The sequence below is a fragment of the Schistosoma haematobium genome, chromosome 4 (genome assembly GCF_000699445.3).
Source record: "Schistosoma haematobium chromosome 4, whole genome shotgun sequence".
In the NCBI taxonomy this organism is placed as follows: Eukaryota; Metazoa; Platyhelminthes; class Trematoda; order Strigeidida; family Schistosomatidae; genus Schistosoma; species Schistosoma haematobium.
The window spans coordinates 2,655,960-2,666,321 of record NC_067199.1 but is presented as its reverse complement, the minus strand read 5'-3'; positions in this window follow the sequence as shown (position 1 = coordinate 2,666,321).

Here is a 10,362-nt window from a genome sequence, read left to right as displayed (position 1 = left end):
TAGAGAACTTTTGAGCCGTCTTCATCAATGCAAAGTTTGCACAGAAGGGTGAGGATATTGCCCCGAAGGGATGTGATGTCATCTGATACTCCACCGGTTCCTTCTCGATATCACCCTTCGGCCACCAAAGGAAACGTAGCGCTCCACAATCGGGCTTCGAGACCTTTACTTGCATGAACATTTCTTCCACATCCGCGGAAACGGCAACCGGTTCCCTGCGGAAACGTAACAGGATCCCAACTAAACATGCTGTAGTATCTGGACCTTGGTAAAGAAGGTCATTCAAGGATTTACCAGCCACCTTAGCGGCACAATCCAATACCACTCTCACTCTGCTTGGTTTTCTGGGGTTAATCACTGCATGATGGGGCAAGTACCATTTTGGACGATAACTCGGATCGAGTTGCATACCTGGAATCACAACCGCATACCCTTTGTCGATCGTCTGCTGCATGGCACAAGTGTAGCTTTCCCGAAAGTCCTTATTGCATGTGAGTCTACGTCTTAGACTTTCTAATCTTCGTCTAGCTAGATCATAGCTACCAGAGACTACATTTCTCTCCACCCTCCAAGGTAAAGGGACAATCCAATGACCCTCGTCAAAATAAGTGTCGCGCTCCACTATGCCAACTGCTTTCAAGTCATTTAAAGATAATGCTTTATCGGAGGAGTGCACGTCAGCAAATTCGTAGTTATATATTTCCTTTAAGTGCTCTACAGGGTTGTCAGATTGAGAAATATAATTTACCATCCTTTTACTGTTTTTGCTAAAACCTGCCGGTCCAAACAGAACCCATCCTAGGAGTGTCCTAATAGCATATGGGCTTTTTCTTCCACCCAACCTTTGATCTAGGACCCAATGCGCTTCAGGCACGTCACAACCAATAAGCAACATAACTTCACCATCCACTGATTCTGTCCAAGGTAAGTCAATAAGATGAGGTCATTTCTTGGCGCTGTCCTTAACAGGTACTCTTGGTCGATGTACCGGCAAATCGTCTACTACAACAGCCTGTTCAATACATATACATTCGTCTCCGTTCAATGAATAAGCTTTAAAGGCTTTAGTGGTCGATCTGCTTAACTTATTTCCGTTGACTGTTTTGATGGTAATCGACACCCCATCTGACGATAATCCTAAACGTCGTACGGTACTTAACTTGATTAGGGTCGTATCTGAGCCATTGTCTAGAAACGCATATCCAGAAACTTCCTTGTCCCCAGCTCTAAGGCGTACAGGGATCAGACCCAGAAACACATCCTCTTTTAATGACTCTGTGTACCCACAATGGCTTTCTTTTAAGCACTCACTCGAACCACTCTGAACTCGGATGGTTTTATGCAACGATGGGTGATGCCGATCCCGACAACCTTCGACAGTACACACAACACGATCTTTACAATCCATAGATCTGTGGCCTCTTCGAAGACAGCAATAACACAAGCCCTTTTCTTTTGCCTTCGCCCACTTATCGTTGACTGCTAAGGTTGAAAACTGGAAACATTTATCCACACTATGAGTTTCTCCGCATATAACACAAGGTGACTTGCTAACGATTTTACCGAACGACAGACCTTGTGTGGAACAGGCCACCTTGCTTGCCACTCGTTTACTAGCCGTTGCAATCTGTCCAAATCTGCTAAGCAATATTTCCGCTCTAGATGACACAAATTCTGTTAACTCAGCAAAAGTAGGCTCTCTTCCATTTGCTGTTACCTTTCCTACTGTCTCAGCCCATCTCATCTGTAAAACCGTGGGTAACTTCTTTACTATACTTTCTATTGTCACTACGGAGTTGAGATCCGCTGAATAATCCATTTGTTCTAAGGTTATAGAACAGTTTTCCATCTTTATCGCTAGTCTAGATAGACTTTCTGAGTCATTATGAGCAATATCAGGACCTTCAGTTAAATCTTTCATCAAAGCCCGACATATTTCGTGTGTTCTACCGAACAACCGTTTCAATATATCGCACGCTCTACCATAACCCGACGATGGTGGAAGCATTATGCATTCCTCTATGGCCTCTCGAGCCTTGCCTTTACAATAATGTAACAAGTACAAGAGCCGTTGACCATCGTCTTCAACCTTGGAAACCACATATAAATCAAATTGTCTAGTGAATTTCCAGTATTTAGCTGGTTGTCCATCAAAGGTACTTAGCTCTACCTTTGGAAGTTCAAGACCTACACTAAGAGATTCCAAGGTCACTTCCTTCCTCTTCGTTCCCGGATAATCTAGCAGGTCTGACTTTTCTAGAGACTTTGTCCTAAGGTCATGAGAAGGACTTACAAACCTGTGAACGTGCTCCTTTTCTCTGTCATCACAGTTAGAAACAGAAGATAACTTACTACACGTGCTTTCGTTCAGCCTTAACGACCCAAACTCTTTCTGAAAGCACAGTAGTTGTTTCCTTTGTCTATCTTTCAAGTCTCTCATTTCTAATAACTGTCTTTCTTTTAACTCTGCTAAGGTAATCCTAGAGCTAACTTTACTACGTCTACTTACTAAACTAACATTAGAGCCATGACATGAAAATGCATCTAATTTGACTTGCCGTACATCTGGAGGTGAATCCGGTTGCATTTCTCCGTGGCCCAATGCCAAGTTTTCGTTGATCTTATTGCGCTTTCCAGGCATTCCAGAATTTGTCACTTGAGATTACTGTTCGTTTGAGAACTGTAACGACCGAACAGCCAATATTCGGTTGGAACTACGGACTGACGGACCCAAAATTTATTCGATTAGACCAGACCAAGTTCCTCTGTATAGCCCACAACGCGTCTTTGAGATACTCGTATTATATTATATCAAAACACAAACTCTGTGCTCAATATAAACGGTTCTAATTAAGAAAACAGAACGAATTACATCAAAAATACAAAATACCTCAAACGGTACAGCCTGTGCTATACAGTCAGAAGTTTCTCTAACGCAAAGTAGCGCGCTAAACAATGAAAGAGACAGTTAATACTAAAGGGTTTGATACCTGAGAATCAATACAAATATTCCCAATCAGATGGGGTCAAATATCTATCTTCAGGGATTGCAGCAATTCTCCCAGGCAGACAGTCAGAAGGTTAACAGTCACAAACTAAACCACGCCGTGACCTTGAGCTTAGTCAAACACAACCTTACTGTCAATGGTCCGGCAACATGCAATAGAAAATTAGGTAACGAAAATAAGTCTTTAATCAAAATCACGTAATAAAGGCTCAAACGGGGAAGACTGAAGAACAAAAGACATGGTTAAACGAGATCGAAACAAAGGTTGGAATACACAAAAGGGAGAAGGAACAAATAAATGAAAATACTGTTCAACAAAGAAGCTGCAGAGGGATTTTCACTGTTCTCTTTCCGTTACAACTGGTTCTGGTCCTATTCTAGAACTCTACACGTCTAATAACTTATAATTGTCGCTGTTCACTTAATTAAACTTTATATTTACATTACTTCCAGTAATGTCAAGGCCATCTAAAAAACATATAATCTCTCCTGATGTCTATAGCACCTGCCAATGTTCGAAATCAGTCACTAAACGGAGTATGTTCGAAATACCTGATTCATATCATGTAGGCTGAGATTGTTGTTCTGGACTCAACAAGAAGTGCTAGACAAGAAAAAGAACCGATAAGAAATGTAAACTGCTCATGCGGGTATATGCGTCATTGGTCCGGTCGATAAATCACTGTTCTCTAATTGGCGGTATCATCGCGTTATAAATAAATGGGGCAAGAGGCCATAGGATATAATAAAGATTCTTGAAATTCCCTAATTGTGTGCTACACAAACCTCTATAGTCTTAAGGATGAAACGTTTGAGCCTATCTTTATGATGGACGAATGAATTCACGATGTAATTGTTTTCTCTGAAACTACATTGTTCTGCAATTGCTGTAGAACACATCTGTATCATGAGTGATAGTTATAAATTCAAGGGAGAAGGAACAAAATAGTGTATTGAAGCTCACATTCGTGTACAACCAAGTACATTGGGGGTCCATGAAAGTGGCACGTGTGAGGTAGCTTGTCGTACGATAAGGTCAGTTAACGGGTTAATAAAAGCAGACGAACGATGCAGTCCATGTTGTCTCACTGAACACGTTGTCTTAAGTCGTATCTGAACGTGAAATAAGCGTCATTGTTGCTTTATCTTTGGAGTCACACATCAACTGGATATAGCTTACAACGTTATGTTGATTTTAAAACAACAGCCCGCTATAAACCAATATTCAGTTAGCGCTTGTACAAAATATTGTAGAACCGACACATTGTGACTTGGAAAATAGACTAACATTCCCAGGCCTCGTGTTTACAGACCAATGTGATGAGGTTAATGATATTCAGCTATTAACCGTACTAGCGAATAATGATCAAGTGGTATTATATTTTATGTTTCAAATACACGATATACGACAGACTGCTCTACTCCGTTTCAGTATCTGGAAGGCTAATATTCCGTGGATGAGAGACTGTGCTACCTTGACAGCTTAGTTGGTCAACGTTGATTGATTGATCGAAGACGAATGGAATCATTTTAAAGATACATTAGAAGTCATAATAATACCGTTTATCCCATGATCGACGCGTGAGATATCAGATTGCCCACTGTAAACCGACAGGGAAAATCTAAAGCTTCTATGGTGTATGAAACACTTCTGAGTGTCCTTTAAGTCGATGAGTCACGCATCATTTGACCGTGAAAAATCTGAATTATATGTGAAACAGCCACTTCTGGAAGCCAAAGTGCTAACGGAAGACCACTTTCACTCAACAGCCGTATTCGTCCGCAGTGATTTGTTCTATACATTAAGCCAAAAACGGAACATATTGATGGAATTCCTCTATAATTGTTGAAGAAAATTTTACGCTCAATATCTGAATGACATATGATTGAACCTAAGATTTGATAAATTCATCTCAGCGAGGTCTACACAATGGATGTTTTTACAAACACTAACTATAACCGCTTTTCTGAGGTACTAGTCATAGGACCAGTGCATGCGGATTAGGATCCCTCAACCACTCATTAACCTTAGAACTGATTAGTCACCAAGTCCTGATGGATTACGTCCATAATCTTGTCATTCCTCGTCGACAAAACTTCAGGATCATTCACGATGCTGTTCAACAATTCATTTTCCAAACCGTAGCCCAACAACCAATCTATTAGTCTGACATAGCAGTCAGGATATTACTGAAAAATGATTCGTTCAAATTTGTAAATATGTCAACTAATGGACAACATGTATTCAAGACAAACATTCTTGCTTGATCTGCTTACTAATTACGAGAGGTAGTTACCGGGAAGCTATCATAACGGTTTGTTATCAGTGCATTCTACAAAGGCCTTTGATAATCTGTCCTACCTGGGGCTTGCGCAGAACCTGTGGATATTTTCGGAAAGCTCTGTCATGTAAAAGTTTGATACAGAGGATGAAGGTGTATTTGGCACTAGCTGAGTGAAAACTAGCGAAAAGTGATGTGCTTTTAAACTCAATATCAGTTCTCCTTCTTTTCTTGTCTGAGTTAATGAATTACCGAGTCTACTCATATTATCGACACTTATTTGCAGATGGTATCAAAATATAGAGATCAATACTTAGTGGGGCTGGTCATTTTGATTAACAGTGTAATCCTAACAAACTAATAAGATGGTTTTGATGTTGCATAAACCCTTACTTGAACGTTTAGTGCGTGAAAATCCCCCACGTATACATTATAACGATCTACTGCTCCTGACTCCATCAGATGCATATTTCGACGATCATTTGATTCCGTATAAGATTATAATATTTGAATTCTATTTTGGATTTTCTTTTTCTTACGTTTTCGACAAATTTCCTCATCTCCTTTGTTTAAGTTGATATTTGGTTATGGTGTGTTTCGATCACTTCAACAAGGATTCAAATGAATTGGTGGAGACGTTTCGGGTTTTATAGCTCACCTGTGTTCGACTTTACTCAAAGCATTGCATCCAAATAAAAAGCATGTGTGCTAACAAGGAGGCTACTACATGCGAACATGTGGTAACCAAATTAGCGACGGGTTTCCCAAAATCTTCTACTATGAGCGCCTAAAACGTCCAAACCTTTTCCTCTTTTTCTGAGAAAAACCACGAGTTAACCTTATTTCGACATTCCCCATCTTGGACAATGATTTAGTTACCAACATGTTTTACCTCTCTGATCTGTTTTTAACAGCGCTAAAAATCTGAGATAAAATAAGTCCAGAGTGTGATTCTATTTTTCTCATCATCTGGTCAGTGACTTGAACGCACGACCCGAACAATTACCAGTCCGATTAGCAAGCAATTCCCTCCTCGGGAGAAAAGACTGCTAGGATTGACAAAGCTGCAGAAACCCACTTTTCTTATTACTGAAGACTGTAGTCAGTTAATAATAATGCAATTTTATGTGAATGAGCACTCAAAGTAATCAATCTCAAAATGATGTCCACTATAGTTACTTACATTTAAGTGATGTGACGACAGTCTGCTATGTTTTAGACAATCATGCATGATTAAGAGTCCTTCCTGCGAATATTAACGGGTGTTTGCAAGATTCTGTTTTAAACTTACAAGCGGCAAATAGAAAACCTATTACCATATACAGTAGGAGATATGTTTATCTAAACGTGAGTTTACGCAAACCCATTCATGGGGGAAACATTAAATGATCTGTTTATACAACTCCATTTTCTGGTTGTAGGTTGTGCCTAGTCATTGTTAAGTACATAATTAATCCACGCTCTTAGTGGATAATCAACACGTATCCTACTTCACATAATAGACCTGGGAATATCTGACTATAGAACAGTCCGTGAGCATCGCACTTGCACATAATCCCTAAAATACAGCAACGATTGGTGTCAGAGTTCCATCGTCGATGTATTTGGAGATCTCAACTACATGCACACGTATGTGGGTGACTGCTTTATCATACGTCTGTATAGAGAATCTCATCTGAGGCATCTGAACCTTGTCTTCAAAATCTCCTAAGACATGGTAACACTGTAAACATTCAAAAATATCAGATGGTAGCCAGCTCCCTGGATTTTCTCGAGTACATTAGTGGTGTTCAACGTACTTGCCTTTTGAAAAACAAATTGGGGTATATTCTAGATTACTAAGAACTTATCACAGTCAACCAATTACGTACGTTCTAGGCCATGGTAAGTTTTTATCGACGCTTCATACCGAATTCGCTTCTCTCATGAGACGTTTAACAAACAAACCTGGTTGAAATGCGAAACTCATCAATTTGGCAGACAAAGCTGAAAAGACATCCTCAACAGTTAAGTAATATTTTTGATCTAGCCTCTTAATTCCGGATGGCGCAAAAGTTTCATGGTCGCAGATAACACTTTCTGAGGGAGAGGTTTCCAAAAAGGTTTCTCATGTCAAACAGTTTGGAGGTTGAGAAACTCCAGGGTTTCCTGAAATTTCTGGAAGACTCACTGTACTTATTATAGTACCAACATCAATCGGGATTATCTACCTCTCGTGGTCTAGCGACACATCTTTCTAGAGATGAACTTCATTGAGAAGTTAAGGAGCGTCTGGGATTGTGATAAAGATTAAGATGATGAGTGAGGGCACGATAAAAGTTTGTAACGTCATCTTGTGTCGTTTGGAGCTCTTCTTTGACAGAGTAAAGCTCGATGCAACAATTGTGTTTCTGAGCCATTTTTCGACCCGATGTTATGAAAGTTCTAGTCCAACATTTGTCAGTCTGCTAGGTCGTAGAATTATGGTCTAATCCGGCATGAGTACTTTTATCTTCGCTACTATAATAATAGGCTTAATTCCAAAACCATAGGCTTGTCATGATGTGACTACCTAGTGAATAAGATCTTGCATGAAGTCACATCACTATTCACACTGACTCGTCCGGTCACGAGAATCGGCAACATGATTTCGAACACTTCTAACGAACACATTTGGGCTGGATAGGGATTTATATATTCAATACAAAAACAATAAGTTATGTAGGGTGACTGCGCTTGCATGACCGAGCCATATCATCTCCAATGACTGTTTCCGCGCTCATCATTACAACCCTCCCAGGTATTCAATGCTAAATATAACTTTTCTCAGTTATCAAATGTTCACCTTTGAAGATCGTGCGATTAAAACCAATAACACTGCAAGGATTACATGTTTAGGAATAGGGTTTCGAAACAACACTAGTAAACATAATAGGTGCGACGTACTTGTGAAAATTACGTGGTGGTGCTTCCACTGCTGCAAGGAATCATGCACGAAGGTTTCTTGCACTGTGCTCATGAAAGTCGGCTTCTGAAAAGCAGAGCCAGACTTCGATACTATCGGGTCAGAAAGGCATGATTTAAAAGGAAGAAGAGAAATAGTCTCAATCTTAAACAGCATGAGTGTGCGTTCCGTCTTGGTAAATATAAAATATATATGGGTGAAAAACATACCTGAAAATATGAAAATAACACCACAATACGTAGAAAAAACATTGGAAAATGATATTTAAAGTTGCAACAAGGAACGGACTCTCAGTTGATTGCTTAGTGTGCCAGATCGCCTCAAATCCGCCACTAAGGACGCTACGGGTATTCGGAGTTTGACGTCTTTACGCGTAACACATTTTAAAATCCGAATCTACCCACGTCAGTCAAATCTGAAGTCATAAATGAACGGGTTGGAAGATATACTTACAGAGTTATAGACATGTCGAGAAGTGTTTGGTCCAAGCTGGCTAGTAGTTGCAAAAAATGAATTGTAGGATCCAAACTAAGGTTTGGACTGAAGGATAGCTGACTAGGTGGGTTAGATACGCGCCCTTGCCCGTTTGAGACCAAAACAAAGTAACTGGGGTAAAATGACGGTTCCATAATTCATCATAAATTTAAATATACATTGTTACCTAAACAAATATGACCACTCAGCTATCCAACCAATAATTGTTCAATTGATCAAATATAAATTACAATAAATAAGGAAGTTGATAAAGGATGTAAGAAAACTACCAATCACAACAAATAAATGTTATTCTATCCTATCTGGATAGACCACGCACAGATTCGTTCAAATGATAATATTTGGTTGCTTTGTAACACAGAGTGTTTCCAATTCTGGAAGAGTGCCTCAATTCACAACCAAAAATGAACAATTCCAGTCAACACAGGCAACGCAATCAAAGGGGGGGGAAACCAATATGGCTGCCGCCAAGACTTAGTATAAAGTAAAACAACATAAGTGCAGTTCGGGAAGAAACAAAAAACTTAGTGAAGGCGTAAGAAAAACAAAAACTATAATAAAAAAATACAAATATTAACAATTCAAATGTAATCAGAAACCTAACACTGTACAACCAAGGGGATCACTAGGAACAAAGTGCAAATATATACATGGAGGGATTTTCACACACACACACACACACACAAAACATTCAAAACGGATCATACATGCATATCACGGTGTACCTGTTTGTTTATGATCTAATTCGGTGTTAGTACATTTATCTTTGCCAATATAATAATAGACCTAATCCAACTCGTGATCTGGTGCGGATGCGTCAATTTTGAAGACAGAACTACTTGCTTCGGGGATTTATTTATCACTACTCTTATTGTTAAGTGAGAGTTTCAACCTGACAGTGGTGATGGTGAATAATTCATTTATAAACACGGCACTTTGTACCAAACTCATCAAACAAATCCCTCTAATGCACATTATCTACGTACTTCATTAGCCCTTTTTGAAATATGATCATCAAGTGTTCAATTCGTAATAATCTGTCCGTTCGTTGGTTTAAAACAATAACAAGAAACTGTTCAAACGTTCATGGTCAGAAATATAAATAAATCAAAACTCTGCTAAGAAATGTTAACTCGAAATAATAGTTTATTATAAGTGAGGTAATTCAGAATTTCCCTATTACACCCTGTACCTTAACAATATTGGTTCCTTTTACAAGACAAATTATCATCTGCAATTCACAAAATAGGCAATGATAAGCAAGGAAACAACACTCAAAAACTAACATACTGTAAGACAACTGGGCCTCAACGATAATAACTGTACGTCTTATGCCATACTTCACGATATCTAAAGCTTACAGCAGTGATCCTAGGGATACATGTAATCTCCTACAATCTATTACTTCGAGAAGACAGAGGTTACTAAGGTCGCTTGTTAAGATCCATTTTCCTGTCCAAAGCTCCACATGTCCTATTAGTCCAGCCTTGATAGATAATGCCCTTCCAACCATCACCCTGGAAGAAGTCAGATTATATCATTATCAATCCAATTATCATACTTTCACAGCTATTTCCTTTTAGATTTATGTCATAGTAAGGAGGTGATAGATTAAAGAACTCATCAATAACAAC